Source organism: Xylocopa sonorina, chromosome 7, assembly GCF_050948175.1.
Source record: "Xylocopa sonorina isolate GNS202 chromosome 7, iyXylSono1_principal, whole genome shotgun sequence".
Lineage (NCBI taxonomy): Eukaryota > Metazoa > Arthropoda > Insecta > Hymenoptera > Apidae > Xylocopa > Xylocopa sonorina.
The window spans coordinates 9,874,236-9,891,632 of record NC_135199.1 but is presented as its reverse complement, the minus strand read 5'-3'; the positions used below and the strand labels follow the sequence as shown (position 1 = coordinate 9,891,632).

The following is a 17,397-nucleotide window of genomic DNA, read 5'->3' as shown; positions in this document are numbered from 1 at the left end:
CGCGAAATGACTCGCCCGGATCGTACGATGATCGCGGAAATCTCGCGGACGAACAAGGGGTGGGTCCGTGCGGAGAACCGTGCGCGCCGGAACGGACGGCTCGAAATGCGATTTTCTTTGATATAATAGTTTGAAGTGGGTGGGCCCCGAGGGGATTCGACGGAAACTGCAATTTCTTAAATCCTTCATTTCGCCCGTATGCCTTCACGGATCCCTATAATTTCGCTCTATTCGCCTCCCTATAATTGCACGACCCAGCCGAGCTCTCGCGCGCGCTCCCCGGCGCATAAAACAAAACAGACGCGGTTCGACTGAATTACATGTAAATCGCCGGCATAAAAGTGATTTACATCGCGAGCATCGCGTCCGCACCGCGATCGAATGCTAATCGCAAGTATCGTGCATGTCTAATGGGCACTCGAGAAGCGTTTGGGGGGTCCTCCGTTCGCCTCCCCTTTCGTACCCCTGTTTGCTTTCTCGAGACGCTGCGATTATCTAAAAAAAATCCCGACATTCGATCGACAAGCGTTTCGCACACTTTTTCTCACGGGTGCTCGAGGCGAGCGAGTGACACCGACAAGAGAGCCGTGTTAACTGTCGCTTCAATATTCACGTGCAATCTCGCTGGGTACAAATTATCCGAAAATAACCGTGGTAAAGAGTATTCAATAATGCAGGTAAACCGGCAGAACTTCCTCCGAACGGTTCGCTCCGTTTATAGCGCGCTCCGGAGAATAATGAGAAGGGTGGCGAGGGGCAAAGGAACGGACGGAGGCCAACCCCGCGAGCGATCGATGTCGCGTTAACTCTCGCCGGTACTCCTAATCAAACTTTGCCACCGTTCCGTGAACCTTCCGCGAGAATACGCTTCTCTCCCCTCATCGACGATAATTTACGACAGAGTGTTTCGATTCTGACTACTTTTTTTGCTCTTTTTTGGTTAACTTTTCAACGTTCTCGCGACTTCGTCGGGAAATTGGTAAGAGAGGGGTTGCGCGGGGTTTAGAGGAATAATTTCTGTACGCGGGGGGAGGCGAAATAAGAACCGTGGTATGCAAATAAATAGAACGCAAGGGTCTCCCACTGTTTGGGTATAAATTTTTGCAGCTACACATTTCATAAAGTTCCCGGAACGGAACCGTGTCGTCGTTCCCTGAATTATGTACTCTCCGCGGGAACAGAAATGAACTTCCTGAAACGTTCGAGGAGAGTGTTAGCGAGAAATCTGGGCGAATACATTACCGGGCGACAGTGATGCACGACTCGCTAAGTGGAAAAATAAAGTTCCGAGGATGTCATCGATTCCGCGTTAACGGCGCGGAGTTTCCGATACATTTTTTCGCCCTGAAAAATGGATCGCTTCCTCCTACGTAGGCGGCTCGCAGTTTGTCATCGCGGATCAAACGCAATTTCCAAAAATACCGTCCCGTTTGTTTCGCCACGGTTTTTCACTTCGTGAAATCTGGAATTGACAAGCTGCACGCTCGAGAGAAACTACGCGGGGGATGAAAACAATATTTCACCCCTACGTCGGAGTTTATTCCTTTTTCGAACGGAAATACCAGCTAGGCAGAATAGTACAGCCACCGGACGCAATTTCGAGCGCGAAAGTTTTTACGAAAGTCCGCCCTCCCCAGCCTCTATCTCTTTGTATCAAAACTTTTATCGCCCCGAAATAACTGTTCGTTCCTTCGCGTTTACCGCTCCCGATAACTCGGACGATCCCTCCGAAATTAGAAGCTATCCGGAAACTACAAGAACCGGACCTGTATCGATCGCTCGAACGTATCAATATTAGACATCCGCGCGCAAACGAGAATCAAGGACCTGAACACAGCCGGCAAACAGCCGTCTTCTCTAAACAACAGTCTCAACTTCCGCCGGGCTATCCTGAAATCCATTTTCCTCCTCATCGTACACGCCATCAATTTCCAGCGAGGCAACCACGCAAACCGCACCACCACTCCTCCAGCATCCGCTGGGCTGACGTCCGCAATGCGGAAACAAAGTTCGCGCCGCGTCGCCGGCGATGATCCTCCTCCTTACCAGCGTATCGTTCTTAACCGCAAGCCACGGGCGCGCTGTCAACGCGGTTAAACGACCCGTCCGAGTTGAGATCGTCGCCAGGCTGTCGACGATCGACCGACGAACGTTCCCGCGTGCGAACGCCTCCCACTTCCGGTACGATTCTGTACGTAGCTGCGGTGCACCGCGAGACGCCACGTACGGTTACATCGTAATTTGGTAACGGTTCGCCAGGTCGATCGCGCGGACACTCGCGATCGAATGAGCGCGAATCCTAATGGCTACCTGCTACGACCATCGCAGCGAAACCCTGCCCTCGCGGACACCTGTGTAATTGCGAATAATGAGGGGACGCGACCCTGATCCGCGGGATTTACTAACGCGATGCAAAATGGTTTGGTGATCTATGGTATCGTTGGAGAACGGAACCATGTTTTGCAGACAGACTCGATTTTACTGGAAACTTTCTAGAGAGCACGCGGATCGACGTGTTCTTCGATACGAGTAGCTAGATCGGGAGACTGGTTTTAAGGTTGATAACAACGCGATGCGTTGGTAAGAAGATTAGGGAGATGCGATAAAACTGAACGACGTACACGTTGCTCGAACGGTGTACAGGGTAACACGTTCAAAACGTGGCAATGTATATGTTATCCAGATTGTACGCACTGCTTAGACACAGGCACGTTTCGTGTTCTCGATTAGGAGATAACGACGTTAGTCCTTAGTCGTTTGGTCACGAGTCTTGGAAACTTGGTATTTTCTTCGGAAAATTAGTCCAGCTTGCAACCTTCCATCCAAGAGTGCTTTTAAAGAGCGTCGCTTGTCGCGTTGATTCACCCTAATTATAATACTGTGCGAATAGTAAACGAAGGTGGAGAGTCGCGGTGAGCCATCGACTCGTTGGTATCGGTGCACGATTATGAGTAATTGCGATGTTTGGACCACGATATTGGCTAATGGATTGGTGTATTACGGATCGATCGACGGGGACGGTGAAAACGGCTAGCACGGTTTCCAGAGCAAGTGCATCCTCTTACTTGGCGAAGCGACGCTGGGTCACTAGGGCGAATCGAGCGGCTGAACAAGGTGAACATATCGATCGTAGAACAGCGACCCACTAAGGAGGCACGTTGCTCTAGTGCAGCACGCAGGTGCAACGCACGGAACGCCGATGCATCGGCGATTACAGAGTTGCAGGTGCAACGGTTGAATAGCCGATCGGTTCGATCCGTCGCACGGGTAATCGAGTCGGAAGATGGGACCTTTGCCTCTCCGCGTTTACGAGCGTTCAACGATTACTCGTTCGTTGCACGGGGTACGTTGTTGCTCGATAGATGCCAGATAATTGGACGGCAATTTGGCTGAAAAATTTCTGTTCCTCGTTCGCAGGTTCGCAGCGTCGAGTATTTTTGTAATTGAAACGAACCGCGCTGCACCAGGCTCCAAGCGTGCAACGTCGTAAAACGGGAGGAACGTTTTCGTGAAAACAGTTTTTTTCCCCCGACGATATCCCAACTTTCTCCGCGAGCTGTTTAATCGAGCAAAACTTTCACGGGTTTAAACGCTCCTCGCCGGGACGGCCTGTCAGCGAGCGTACCGGTAAACGACCTCTTTATATTCCCTCTCCACGAGAAAAGTGCGCTCGCGGGCTTCGCGGTCCCTAAACGGGCCGCGAGAGCGAAGCTTTTCGAAAGAATCATCGTGGAAGACAGCGACGTACGGAGTGGGCGTAAGGGTCACGCCGCGCGAGGGCGAAGATCGCTAACTGGAAAGCGTTCGTGCGCCGCGCCCAATGAGATTCCTATCAAGGTGTTTCTGGTAGGAAGCGCATTCGACTAGCGGGGTACCCGAGAGCAGAAACCAATTAAGCGCCACTGCGTTTCCCGGAAACCGAGGAGCCAGTTCCCGGTTATCCTCCAGTTCCCACAGTTTCTCTCTCCCTTTGCCATATCACGGACACGCGCGTTCTACACGTCTAAACGCCTTACGTGCCGCTCACACAACGAAGCCCACCACCGTTTCCTACACGGCACGCTCTCCTCAAGGCGACTCCCCGATCCTCTTCCCGGTTCCCGCTTCGCTGGTATCCCCCATCGCCCTCGTCTGGCTAGCGGATCACTGGCCGTAGCGAGTCGAGTTAATCAGCGGGAGGAGCTCGTTTGAATATAATGCTCGTCGTTAGCTCTGCCAACGGTGGCTCCTCGCGTTCCTCCGCGTCCTTTCTCCCTTTAACCACCGGTTCCGCAACAGTTTGCCACTCTCGCGACACGTTCGCTCGCCTCTCGAACCACCCTCGTTAACGCCCGCGGTTTCGCGCGACTCGAGAGCGACCAATGGTCTTTCGCTCGCGCGCGCCTTGGTGCAACCTGTTCGATCGAGCTGTCGAAGGTCGACGGGAAGCCAGGTAGCGAGCTTTACCGATTCTTATCTGATCGCTTTGATCCAGACCTGGAACCAACGATTCGTGGAGCATCTATGGACTGCTTTCGATCATAGTTGCTTTTTCGAACAGCTGTTAATGGAACGTTTGTTTCATTTCCATTCTTCAGGCGAATGGATGTGGGTAATGTGATTTAACAACCATTAACGCGTCGTTCCTGAGGATAAGCTACCGAAAATCTAAAGGGCAGACCGGTGAAATTGCCTCGAGAGTTGGTGCCGCGCGTTTTACTCCGGAAAAGGACGTCCCCGGAACGAGGATGCATTAAGCGGCACGGGCTTAGTTGCGTGTCGCCGCGTCGAAAAATCGTCGAGTGGATTCGCGAGGATTCCCGTTTACGAGCAACGTTCCCATTTCCGCGGGCACGGGAACGAACGCTGCACAGGGAACGGCCGCGCTAGAAAAGGTTTCGCCGGTGCCGTTCAATTTCCGCGCGACGTTTCAATTTCTCCCGTCCGCGCCATCGCCAACCCCCGTCCCACCCTCGCTCGACTCCCATTCAACCCTCCATCCGACCGTATGGGACCGCAACTCAGCCATTTTTCGGATCGAACAACGTTTCGTGCCTGCTCTCTCGATAAACATTATCATCACCTATCGCCTGTTATTGTTAACGCGCGCCGCTACGAAACTAGCTTCTCGACGCAGCGAGCTTCCTTCTGCTCTCGATATCTCGCGATCTTTCCTCGTTCGATAGCGAAAATTCTACTATTGGAATCATTTAAAATACGCGGAAGACGTGCGCTATTGTATTTACATTTCAATTTTCCTGCAACAACTCGACGAACGTCTAAACTTGCCCGATAAAAAACCATCCCCCATAAATCGCAGGGAATACCTTAAGCTGGAAACGTTCCAGCCAACTCGAATCGAAACGGATTAAACCAGACGAAGCGGAAACAGCAAGGAAGCCTACAACGAGAGCTGTGTGTACCTCGTGTTCCAGCTACTTTCAGCCAAAGCTAAATCGTATCGCAAAACAAATGAGAAGCCGCGACGGAACGGTCGTCGGACCGTCGCGAAAAAATATGGAGAACCTCTCTGTGCACTTGAACAACGCGTTGCTAGATCCTCGGACACGAAGCGGAACGCGTGCACGCGGAGGCAAATCCGCACGGGGAGAGAAACGACTTAGGGGAAGCAAAAGCAACGCCACGTCGCAACTTGTCGCAACGACGGCAAGTTGAGAGATAAGTCGTCGCTCGAGTTAACAAACTCTTCCGTTCTCGGTATCTAGCAATTGCGCGTCCCACAATTGCCCACTGCCACCTCGTGTCGCGTCGAGAAACAGATCTTTCGAGACCTCGTCGAGAATCGAACGAGGACGAGCATTCCGAGACGCTGAAACGTATTTTCCAGACGTATCGAAGGTTACTCTTTCAATTATCAAGAGAGGAACGGTACCATTAAAATCGTATTTCGTTGAATTCTTGTTCCCTTCTCCTCTCGCTTGTAACGATGCTCGATATCGCGACAGATAGAAATCGATTCTTTGCACGCGGATACGCGTGGTGTAATTGAATCGTGTCTGCGCACCGATACGCGCGCCAAGTCATACATATCATTAGACGGTTCTCGAGAGAAGAAGGTGCAGCGAAAGAATCGCAACGATACGAGAGGATACGAGATTCCAGCGGAGAAGAAGAATTCCATTTCACCGCATAACGAACGCTCTGGAAATTCCTGGATTTCCGCAGGCACGCGATCTTCCCCAGACGGACGACTTTCCACTTGTCCTCGTGCAGTTTCTGATACTTACTTTAAACGCAATTAACGATCGATTCGAGTAGCTCGTCCGAATAAAAAAGCAAGTCGTTATTAAATAACTTCGCGAGCAGGGAGAGTTTCGACTTTTATCAAACCCTGCACCGATAATCGAGGAATTAATTACAGCTACCCCTCGAGAACAAACGGAACCGATCTCTTGCTCGCGTTACCAAATCCAACGCAATAGAATCAACTCAAGATCGTCTATTTGCCCCGTTCGAGGCCATCGACACAGGCCATTAACGCGAACGAGGGACCTTAAACTTCCGCCGTCCATTTTCCAGCGGCGCGTTTCGATCCGAACCGATCCGTTCGCTAAGACGACACTTCGGCTAATCTGCTTAAGCTATCCCGTCCCGTTCGAGCTCTCGCTCTAGGCCTAATGCCCCGTACAGCCACTCGTAAAACGACGCTTCGTGCCTCGTACGTTCCGCAGAGCTTCTCTCCAATGAGAAATTCATCTATGGCGGTCTCGCTGGTTCGCAGGCGCGTTCTAACCCCTTGGCGCTTCGTTAGCGTACACGTACGCTGGCATAAATAGAAACAACGCGCAGGCGGAGCGGCGCGTGCACACCGTTTCCGAGGTGCACGCGCTGCGTCGAACCCGCGAGGAGCAAACCCGCGTGCACGCCAGGTCGTATCCGTTACAGGTTGCGCGGTAGGCGTCGCGCTGGGGAGAATTATGTCCCGTGTAGGAAGTGTGTTTCGAGGAAAACCGGAGGTGCGCGTACGCAGAACCTGGCGTGGGAGCCAATGAGCTACGCTAGGGTACCGAGATCTCGTATAATCGCGACTCGCGTTCGCGGAAAACGTTATTTCCCGATGCCACGGTGAAAGGATCGACGATGCAGCGTGGCGATTAATTTTAGGACGAAGGCGGGGGGAAGGGGATGAAACAATTCGAGCGAAGTGAAACGAGACGCGTCCCTGTCTCTGTATAATGACGAGACGGCTGATAAGATCCAAGTTATTCGCGGTGAGGAAAACCGGCCTTGAGCGACCACTATTCAATCCCAACTATAACGCGTCTCTCCCTTCCATTATCCTCGTTCCACTTATTACACCCAACCACTTCATTTCAATTCGATCCATTGAACTGGCGGTGGCGGTGTACGTGGAACGGCCTGTACGTTCGCGCGCGATGCAGAACACCGCGATGCACCTTAAATAGAACGGAAAAATGGTAGCCAGTGGTGGGTTCGAGCTTCGTTCGCAACCAGCTGCGGTCGAATCGAACGAAAAAACGCGTCCCGTTCAATTGAATCGAGAACGTAACCAGCCTGGTCAACCGTGGTAATAAACCGTCGAGCAAATACCCGCGCGATTGCGTTCGATTAATATTACTGGTGTAACGCAGCGTCGATCGGAAGCAACGTATCCATTAGACATACTTCGAACGCAATATTCGGATGTTTAGCAAGACTCGAAGAGGTTCGAGGAAACTATTGGAAAAGCAGCAGCGCGACGAGAAAAGGAACGAGAACTCTATCGAGGACTGCCCCGTTTGCTCTAGCAGCTGATCCACTCAAGCCGTCCGGGTCTTCAACAGGTTCCTCCTCCTCGACGAATCTAATATTTGAGAACGGTTATCGGCTGTATTAGGAATTAGCGTTCCACGGAGCGGAAATCGATGATAAGAGGGACCCCGCGGAATTCGATAATCTGCGAACGGTGATTCCGCTCGACGGAGAGTAAATCGAAACGCGATGTAACGCTCGTTCGCACGAGCGTGGTTCGCGGTCATGAAACGAGAGCAGGCGGTGCGACCAAACCGATGGTCCCAGCGTTTCTGTTTCCCCCTTTTCCGTTTTTTCTTCCTCGCGCCGCTCGAAACGGCGACGAGCATTTAAATTTGAAATTTAACCGCGCGAAGGATCGGATGCTCCGAGCCCAACAGGTTGATTAATCCCCCCGGCTGGCAACGCGGTTCGATCGCAGCTGGAAACGGTTTTCGCGAGACCGCCGGGCAACGCCGCCGCCGACGGAGGTTTCCGTTCGCGCGGAGATAACCACTGCTTCCCGAGGAAAGGGAGTGGAAACGCGAATTAAACGGGCATGGTTTCAGCTTGTACACACGGGACGGGAAATGGATTCACATAAGTTTACATACGAATTAGCCGGATATTCAGCGGAATCGCGGCACCGGTTTTTCCGGGTCCGCTTGGAAAACCGACGGGAACGGTCCCCGCGAACGAAATTACTCCCGCGTTAAACCTGAAACGAAATTCCGGACGAGACGCGACCGCGTTACTGTTTTCTCCCTCTCTCTCTCTCTCTCTTTCTCTATCTGTCTCTGATGAGACTCGGTGGAAATTTTGGAAATTGTGATGTCCGCCAGTCAACTGAAATTCCCCTCGAAAGCGTCGCTGAATACTTGAGATATTATCAGCGGAAATCGGAAGTGACGGGCGCGCGCGCGTGAATACTTTATAAGGGTATCACAGGATAATTAGGTCACGAAGAAACGAGGTTCGGTCGAACGCGACGGCGGATAACCGACCGAGAGTGGCTCTGCTCGCCGTCCAACAGGACTGCTGTCCGTGGAAAAAGAGAAAGGTGGCTCCGCACGCATAGCTGGAATTGCTGCACAGGATGTCCCACTTGAGTCGGGCATCTCGCGCGTCTCCTCGAGACTTCCGATAGCGCGGATGGAAAACGACCGCGGGGAGAAGAAAATCGTTCGTTTCGAAATCACGATCTCGCTTGGTGCCCAGCGATCGGAACCGTCGAACGCTCGCGAAGGTCTGAATCGTAAACACCGATAACCCTACCGACTCGGTTCACCACGATCGCTCCGATTTGGTAAATAGACCGACCAACAGCGTCCTCTGTCATTTTTAGCTCGATCCATTCTTCTCGTTGGCCAGCTCGTTTAATGGCCACGCTGAAAGGGGGTTGTTCAACCCTCCAAAGAGATCGTTCGACGTTTACTCGAACTCGAATGTCCGTGACACTTTCAGGATGACCCTAGAACGAAGAGAACGCAGGATCGATCCGTAGCAGGGCAGTTCGAGGCGCGAAATATCGTCGTCCGTCGTAGCCGGCGACAAGTTAACGGCACCCTATCGTTCGAGGGAACGCGTGTACCAGCCGCGCGCGCCGCGCGCGAACATAAACTTGGACGCGTAGAACACAGGGAGACGCGTGCACGTAGCGGTGCGTGGAACCGTACACGGCTGAGAAGCAATTACGTGCCACGGCAATGATAATCCCCGGTTGTAACTACGCGGGTAACTATATCGCGGTGCGGTACATACCCTGACAAGTACACCGCGTGGCGTACGGGCGCAGTTTATACGGGAGTCGCTCGTATAACGTTTACGTCATACGAGGCGGCTAGCTGCTGCCTGGAGTCCTGCGGAAATGCACTCGTAACTCGCCGCCGTGTCTGTGCGAGATCGCGTTTAATTGGCCGGAGGCCATGCTCGCTGCTCCGCGCGATCCTCGATCGTGGTTTCCCTCGACCGCAACAACAATGTCGCCGGTCCACCCCGTTTCTTCGCGAACCGCGAGGCTCCCGATACGAGGGTTCGACCGGAATTTTCGAATCTGATTTGATCCTCGAGCCTTCTCGTTACCCTCCAACTTTTCATCAAAATTTTCGAACTTTCGAGAAGGAGTACATGTGGTGGGGATGTTGAATATCTGCTGAGGTTCTAATCAAAATTTTCAACTTCGCCTCGCGTTCCTGAATTAATCGAAGCGAAGAGTGCGACGATCTTGGTCGTTTTCTGGAATTTTGATCAAGATTTTCGGAATTTCGTACAGTTTCCAAGTAAGAGTCGAATTCGCTGCAAGTACAGGGTCGTCCATCTTGTTCGAGAAAAATGGTCGGCTTTATCCGTGTCGCGGTGAAAGTCTCGCTTAGCGAAGCGCGACACGCAGCAACAGGACCAATTAAACGACGCTCGTGTAGATAGAATATTATCTGCGGGCAAAAAGCTCCGGCGATAAGTGGAATCGAAACGCTTGACGTGTTTTTTATCGCCTGGCAAAAAAGTGTCTCGTTGTGCAAACGTTAGTTTCGCCGTGCAACGCTGGCATTACCATCTTTTTTTTTTCTTTCCGTCCACGCGCGAACCGAATCGAGAAGCTGTACCGTCGGTCGAGCGCTTCGTAACCGGTGTCGTTCCGATTAGCATCGAGGAACGATTCTAATCGAATACTTCCGAAATAAACTGATTCCAAGTGAAGTTTAATTGGACCAATGAAATTAGGGGAGATCGCATTCGAGCGAATTGAACGCATCATGTTGAGCAGGGCTGAGCTAAAACGAGCCGTAACGAACCGTGTCGAAGGGGAGAGCCGAGCACGGCGAATGAAATGAAATTCGACCGAAATGGGACGAGCAAAACGAAAAGAATGGTGCATCGAACGGAAACAACAACTCGATATACGCGTTAAACAACAACACAGTTCGGGATAAAGAAATTCGATTGAAAACTCGACGAGACCGAAGTGAATCGAAATGCCGCGATGAACGACGAACCTATCGAAGCTCTGGTTCGTAAATCGCGGCGAATCGAGTACGAAGTCGAATCAAAAGCGAACGAAACAGCTCCACAAAGGTATCTAGCTCGAACGAAACGTCGGGTGGAACTCGCGATACTCGCTCTGAACTTTAATTAGCCCCGTGTTTCGACACGACGGACGATCCTCATCGGACTGATCGGTTAACGAGTCACGTTTTACATTTCCCCGCGAAGCTTTTCGAGCGTCCCTCGCGTTAGCGTTACGATACGCGATGAAACGACTGTGACGTGGAATGATGCAACGAGATCGCTATACTCTGGTAAACGACAATGGCAGAGAGCCGCGACGCAGCTCGGCGGTAATCGTTCGCTGGAATATTCATGAATAACGGAAAAGCCAGAGAGACTAGCAGAAAAGGAGACGGAGGGCTTGGCGCAAGGGAAATCGGCGAAGAAAATCCGATAGGTGGTATCAAACGGTTCCGTTGTTTATGCGCGCGTGACTACGCCTCGCGAAAACCTGCACACCGCGGGCAAAAAGTACCTTTGACGGTGGATGAAACGCGTTCAGGTTTAAATATTCATGGACGTAAGTTCTCGCGACGAATCGCATCCACGGAGGAAGCTGAAACTGAAGCTGTATCTCATCGATGACTTCGAATTGAAAATGGTCCCGACTCGATCCTGAAACGCACGCTCCGTCGAAAAAACAGTAATAAAGTCGTCCAGGAAATTGTTGCAGCCCGTCTGGACAATGAGAAGGGAGGTCTGCGCGTCGAAGTGACGACTCTCGCGGAAACATAACGGTAAACTACGGCAGCCGGAGCTCGTTCCACGCATACCGCAGCGAATACTCCGCTCCTTCCGCACCTTACTCGAGGATTCCGCGCGGCGACGATGCACGCAACGCCCGCGAGTGCGACTACTTTCCCGTCCCTGTTAAATTAATATCGGCTCGCCTCTAATTAGGCCGGCCAATTAGCGAATTACGGTTTTCCACCGCCAACGGGCGAGATTTCTTCGCGATTCGCGACTCGCACGGTCACTTTTTCCGAGAACGAGAAACCTCCGCTCGCTCGCGAATAATGGCAACAACAAGCTCTCCTCGACTGCCTCTCTCTCTCTCTCTCTCTCCTTCTCTCCCTCGCTCTGTTATTCCCCGGCACGAAGTCAAATAAACGGGAGGCGTATTTGGGCGAGCTACGTTCACGGAACACCGTATGCAAATGAGATTAAAACGTAGAGGCAGAGATTGGAGGGGCAAATTGACGCTCCGCGACTTATCGCTCGCAGGAAACATTTATTTCGCGAAATTAGGCCGAGCAACGTCGTAGAGACGGCAGGGACGGTCGAGCTGGGATCTTCGAGAGCGAGGGCATGAATCCAATTACGAGGACTTTTATTTGCAACCGGGATACAATCAACGTCCACCCTCCCGCTGACAGACGGTCCCTTCGATTGCTTTCTATCCCTCTCGATCCCCTCGTCGATCGATCTCGCTGGCTACCTACCCTCTCGTTTCCTCTCTGTTCCGTTGACCACGAACATTCGGGAATAAACTGTCCATTTACACGTTGGCAATCGCTACGCGTTCCAAGGAACATTCCCAGCAACTCTTTTTTCACGACAGAGCACTTTCTTCCACCGTCGAGAATAATTAAATCTTGTCCGTGGAAACATGAGGACCGTCCGCGAAATTCCTGCACAGATTGAGGTAATTCCCGCGAAAATTGTGGTGGTCGACAAACGTGGAAAAAAGAATCGGAGCGCTGGGCTTTATTACCCCTCCCCCCTCCCGGAACAAGGTATACCGTGGCAGGAGAGCGCGGATAACAGTCGAACGAGGCGAGTCCTTCGACCCACCGTCCCGGGACTTCCGGGCTCAATTTCAGCTCAATTACCGTAACCACGCTCTTTATTATTTCTACCAGCTGTTTGCTCTCGTCCGACAATTTTTCCGTCCTTAAAGCGACGCTGGGCTGCAACGCGATCCGCGCAATTTGCTCTTTCCGACCGTGCCTTCGACGTAAATCATCCACGGGCCGCCATTCCGCGGGGCTTCGCGCCGCAGAAATTGGACATTCGATAGTCGCCGCGGTAACTCGAATTACGGGGGAAATTCCGCGGGTCCATTTCCAGGATGCCCTAATGCAACCGGGACTAGTCGAAAACGGGAACGTGTGAAATTCGAACTGTCCGCTACGGGTTGTACCAACCGCAGAGAGAGAAAGAAAAAAACAAAGAGAAGAAGAAAAAAGCTGGACTCGCGGCGACTTGAGCGAAGCTCTCGCGGCTCGAGGAGAACGCGCGCGTCGATACTCGTAGAAAGTCCGTGGCGAAGGCCCGCGAACGAACGGCGCGATTTCACGTACGCGCGATCGCGCCGACCCCATTCCATCGAGACACCTCGAGGCCTGCCAGGGACCTTCTTTCGAGCCTTTCCAAGGTTGCTGTATTCGATTAGACGGCTAGAACGCCGGCACGGACACGGCGCAACGGCTCCGTAACAGTTCTGCTCCGAGCAGGAAACGACCAGGCCTTTGATCTCGCTCGAATTTTCGCCTCCACCCGACCACGTCCCACGAAACGGCGATCCATTAGACGATCCACTTGAAACTGCTCTTTTTTTCCTTTCATTGTTCTACTTTTCAAACACGATTGCGTATGTTACGATGGTAATGGTGGCTCTATCTTCGTTGCGCTGTAGACGTTGCGTAGTCAAAGGTATTTCATTCTGACCGTGAGCGATCTCGAGACCTCCTACGCAAAATTGCTTAAAGCATTCGACTAATTTTAATAGAATTTTCACGAACAACCCTCTTTGTGCTCTTTCAACCCGTCCTCCTACATTCTAGCTACGGTACTCTTGGAGTTGAAAGCGTTTTTGTTACACGGACAGTTATGTAGCTTCTGTCGTAGTTTTCCAACTTTTGTATTTATAGAAGGAAAACAATCGCAATTAAAAAGGAGTAAATCGTCGAAGGACGATGATTCGAAAGACGCGAGGCCTACCCTCGCGCCATGTATTATTCATCCAGCCTGTTTAAATAATGTCCCGACCCAGTTCGATTTATTCAAGCGGCGGGGGGTGGGACGCGTTCCTTCAACCCCGTATCGGGAAAACACGGAGGGCATCGTTTCGCCGCGCGCGCCGCGTTTCAAACACGATCGATCGATTCGAAACGGTTCGAGGTCACCGGCGAATTTCTCGCGTGGCTGTCCAACGCATCGTTTAATTCGCGATCTAGACTGCAACCGGCGGCAATCATCCGAGCGGATTCACGTGGGAGCGCGGTGCGTCTAGTGAGAGTCGACGATTGAAACCGGTTTCTCCTGCTTTCAGACCGAGTAATTTCGTTAGTTCACAGGCGGCGTCCTCGTCTCTCCGCGTAACACCGGCGAGAGAGAAAGCTAGACGAGCAACCACCACGAAAGAACAAGTGCAACTCGTCCTCAAATTTTCTACCGGCGAAGGAATTTCTAAACCAGCTAGCCTCGCGATGTACCCTTAGTCGATCGCGTTTTACGCTTTTCCCTCCACCCCTTTCATTTTTTTTTTTCAATCGAACCATTTATCCGCTGAATACAAACACACACACGAATTCCTCGAGGATAGTCGGCAGATTGGGACGATTATGTGCCCCAACGATCAACGCCTCGCAGAAACCCGATATTACGAAAAACGATCTACTCGAGCAGATCGTTGGACGAGTATCAAAGTTGCGAGCAGCTAGGGTCCCTTAATGACGAAGGAAACCCCACGATTTCGCTGCGTCCACGTAATCGGTGATCGTAAAACGAGCACGAGAGACGTCGAGACGATTGAAAAGTAACTTTCACACTTCCAGCGAAATTCCTACAATTTCCTACGGTGGAGTAAATAACTGAAACCAGAAATTCCCGGTGCTAGGAGCTGCTTATCGAAATACCAATAATCCTCTCCTCAACTTCCCTCTCGGCTGGATAATTCGAGCGGAATGAAAATGCGCAACAACGAAAACGTTGGACGACAGGAGGGAAGCCCTCGAAGAGGCGCGTCGTCGGTCGCCCGGTCGACGCGGCGTCGTCGTCGACGTCGTCGTCGTCGCGCGAGCATTACGGGACGTCTTCGAGTAGTTTACAAGCAGCTTGAAACTCGACGTCGAACGGCGAACCGGCGCGGAGGCAAAAGGGGAAGGTATTAGACGGCGACGACAAAGCGGGAGCGTGTCTCTCTCGGCTCGAGCTCGACGTTCATGGGCCGATAAACTTTGAAATTTTGACGACGCTCCAACATCCGGCCGCGAGGACCGTTCTTGCCGTTGACAATGGCTGCGCGATAAGGCTATCGATTCAGCCCACCCACAACGGGGAAAATTGGACGCTCGATCAAATTTTCCGCCCGCGGGCGCCACCGAAATTCTTCAGCCGAGCTGAGCCACGATTTTCGCATTCCTTCGGCCAAAAATTGCTACGCGCTACGAACTCTGCTCGCGTGTAAATTGAACGGGTCTGTGATCCAAAAAAGCGTCGAACGAGAGAGACCAATACTGGGAAATCGCTGGATCGATCGATCTACCAGAACTAGGGGGTAACGTACAGGTGTAAAGGGTAACGGTGGACGCCGTAAATCCATACGTCGACGAGAAAGGTATTAATGTTCGAGCACGTGACGGAAACCTGTCGCGCATCGATCGTGGGGACATGGCTGCGTACTCGTGTCGCGAAGAAGACGAAGAAATGACCCTTGACGAGAAAGAGGGAGGGCAGACCCGGGATCCATCGGGCCACGAATGGTTCGTGGGGCGCCTGAAACCCCATCAGACTACGCTCAGCGAGGGTTCACGCGGCACAATAACGAGAGACACGGACGTGGATGCTCTGCACGCGTGTGTTCGAACACGATACGTGTCTCGAGGGCAGAGCTTCTCACTTCGTTCGCACCCTCCGCTCGAGTTTAGCCCTCGCGCCCTAACTTTCCACCCCGCCGCCCTCTTCGCTCGTTTCTGTCTTCGACTCTTTCCTTTCTCGACGACGTAATTCGCATTACGAGGAAGGGGGAGCACCGCGGAAGAATGACGGTATTATCGTGCGACTGAAATTGATGCGAAACGGTCGACTCGTTGAGTACTCGTAACGCGCAATATCGATCGATTTTTATTCAACTTCCTTCTTCTCTTCCAAACTGCTACTACACCTCGTCCCGAATGTAGTAAATAAAGATTCGATTAATAATCCTGATCGTCCTACGTCGAACTGTAAACCGCTAAACAATTAAATCGCAAAAAGAAAATGGACGCTTCGCAAAAAGTCGTCCTCGAGGAGACGTCCTGCGAAAGCTCTCGACAGGAGGCGGCGGACAATCGTGGAGGCAGAAATAGAAAGAAAAGAATGAGAACCGCGGCCGACACGAAAGGGGGAGCACCGTACGCCGCGGAGGTTCAACGTCCTCGTCCTTAACGGTCGTCATCCTGGCAGTCCTGGTGGTTCTCGTGCATCCGCGGTCGAGACCTCGCGGCCGCACGCGTGCTCGCGCGCGAGCAAGATCCTTATCGTCCACGAAGGACGATCGTGGAACCGAGACACGGCCAATGAATGAGGATAACACACGTACAAGCCACGCCAGGCCGAGCTCGTACGAGCATCGCGTCGCGGACGTGATTTTTCGCCGCGACGCTCGACGATTCCCTTCACGCGCCACCATTTTTCCCCGTTACGCCGCTAAAAAAAAAAGCAACCAGAGATCTATCGCGTCGAAGGACACTCGGAACGAAAGAAGTCCGAGCAGGACGCGGTCTAATGGTTACCCGAAATCGAAGGTTATCGACAGCCAAGACAAAAACGGTGCCCGCGTCCCGACGATCGAGATGTAACCGCGTCGCTCTCGACGCTGCTCAGCCCCCCTTTCGACTCGATACAATGGAGCACCCGGCTTTTCGAGGTGCACGATCGAGCAACAGAGTCGCCTCGACTCGCTCGGGATCGTGTTTAGAAAAACGATTTAACCAGGCTGCTTTTTGTTCCCATTTATTCGAGCGAATCGATTGCATCACCGTTCGCGTTTTAATTCCCCTTTGGCTTTTTGCGTTAACAGGTGTAAAAGACTTCAAAGTCCTCGGAATGTGGTTACGAGGGAATGTTCTAAAAATCGAGCGAACGCGATGGGAACGCGCGACTGGATGCTATTCTCTGCATTCGCAAGGAAAGCATGCGAGCGAGTCGTAACGCCGTTTCATGGCACACATCATTTCGCACGCACGTGTTACGCATCCGTCCCAAGAGATTAACGGAGCCTCGTATAACCTCGCGCAACGTTTACGCCCTACACTCGCTTTCGCTTCACTTTCACCTCGCCGCTCATCTCTCCGCGTTACTGACGTTGTCAATGAAACAGCTTCCGTGTACACGTGGCTCGAATCCCGCGATTAATTGCCAGTCTTTTCGTAATCATTGTACCTCGAGTCTGTCTATTCGACTGTGAAAATCGAAGACACTAAGTTACTCCGCGCTATTAAACCTTTCGATACCTTTCGATAAAACCTAGTCTTTCAGAAGAACTGATCTTGAGAAAATTAGAAAAAAATATGGATAAAAGTATGTCATCGTGATTAACTTACAAATATTATACTTGCTCGAACGTCGCCCACTTAATCTTCAATGATGAGACACTTACCTGTAACAGAGAAAAGAAGAACGAACAATTAAAAATTG

General features: G+C 51.9%; 1 protein-coding gene across 3 annotated transcripts in view; it reads right to left on the bottom strand.

Moving 5' to 3' along the window:
- The window catches only part of LOC143425658 (uncharacterized), a 226,163-nt gene that overhangs the window by 100,182 nt on the left and 108,584 nt on the right, over nt 1-17,397 (bottom strand). Inside the window, exon 3 of one of the 3 annotated variants that reach the window (XM_076898631.1) lies at nt 17,300-17,359. The exons of the other annotated variants lie outside the window; for them this stretch is intronic. The gene's annotated coding sequence lies outside the window, so the exon portion shown is untranslated. The remainder of the gene's footprint in view (nt 1-17,299; nt 17,360-17,397) is intronic. 3 annotated transcript variants of the gene reach the window in all.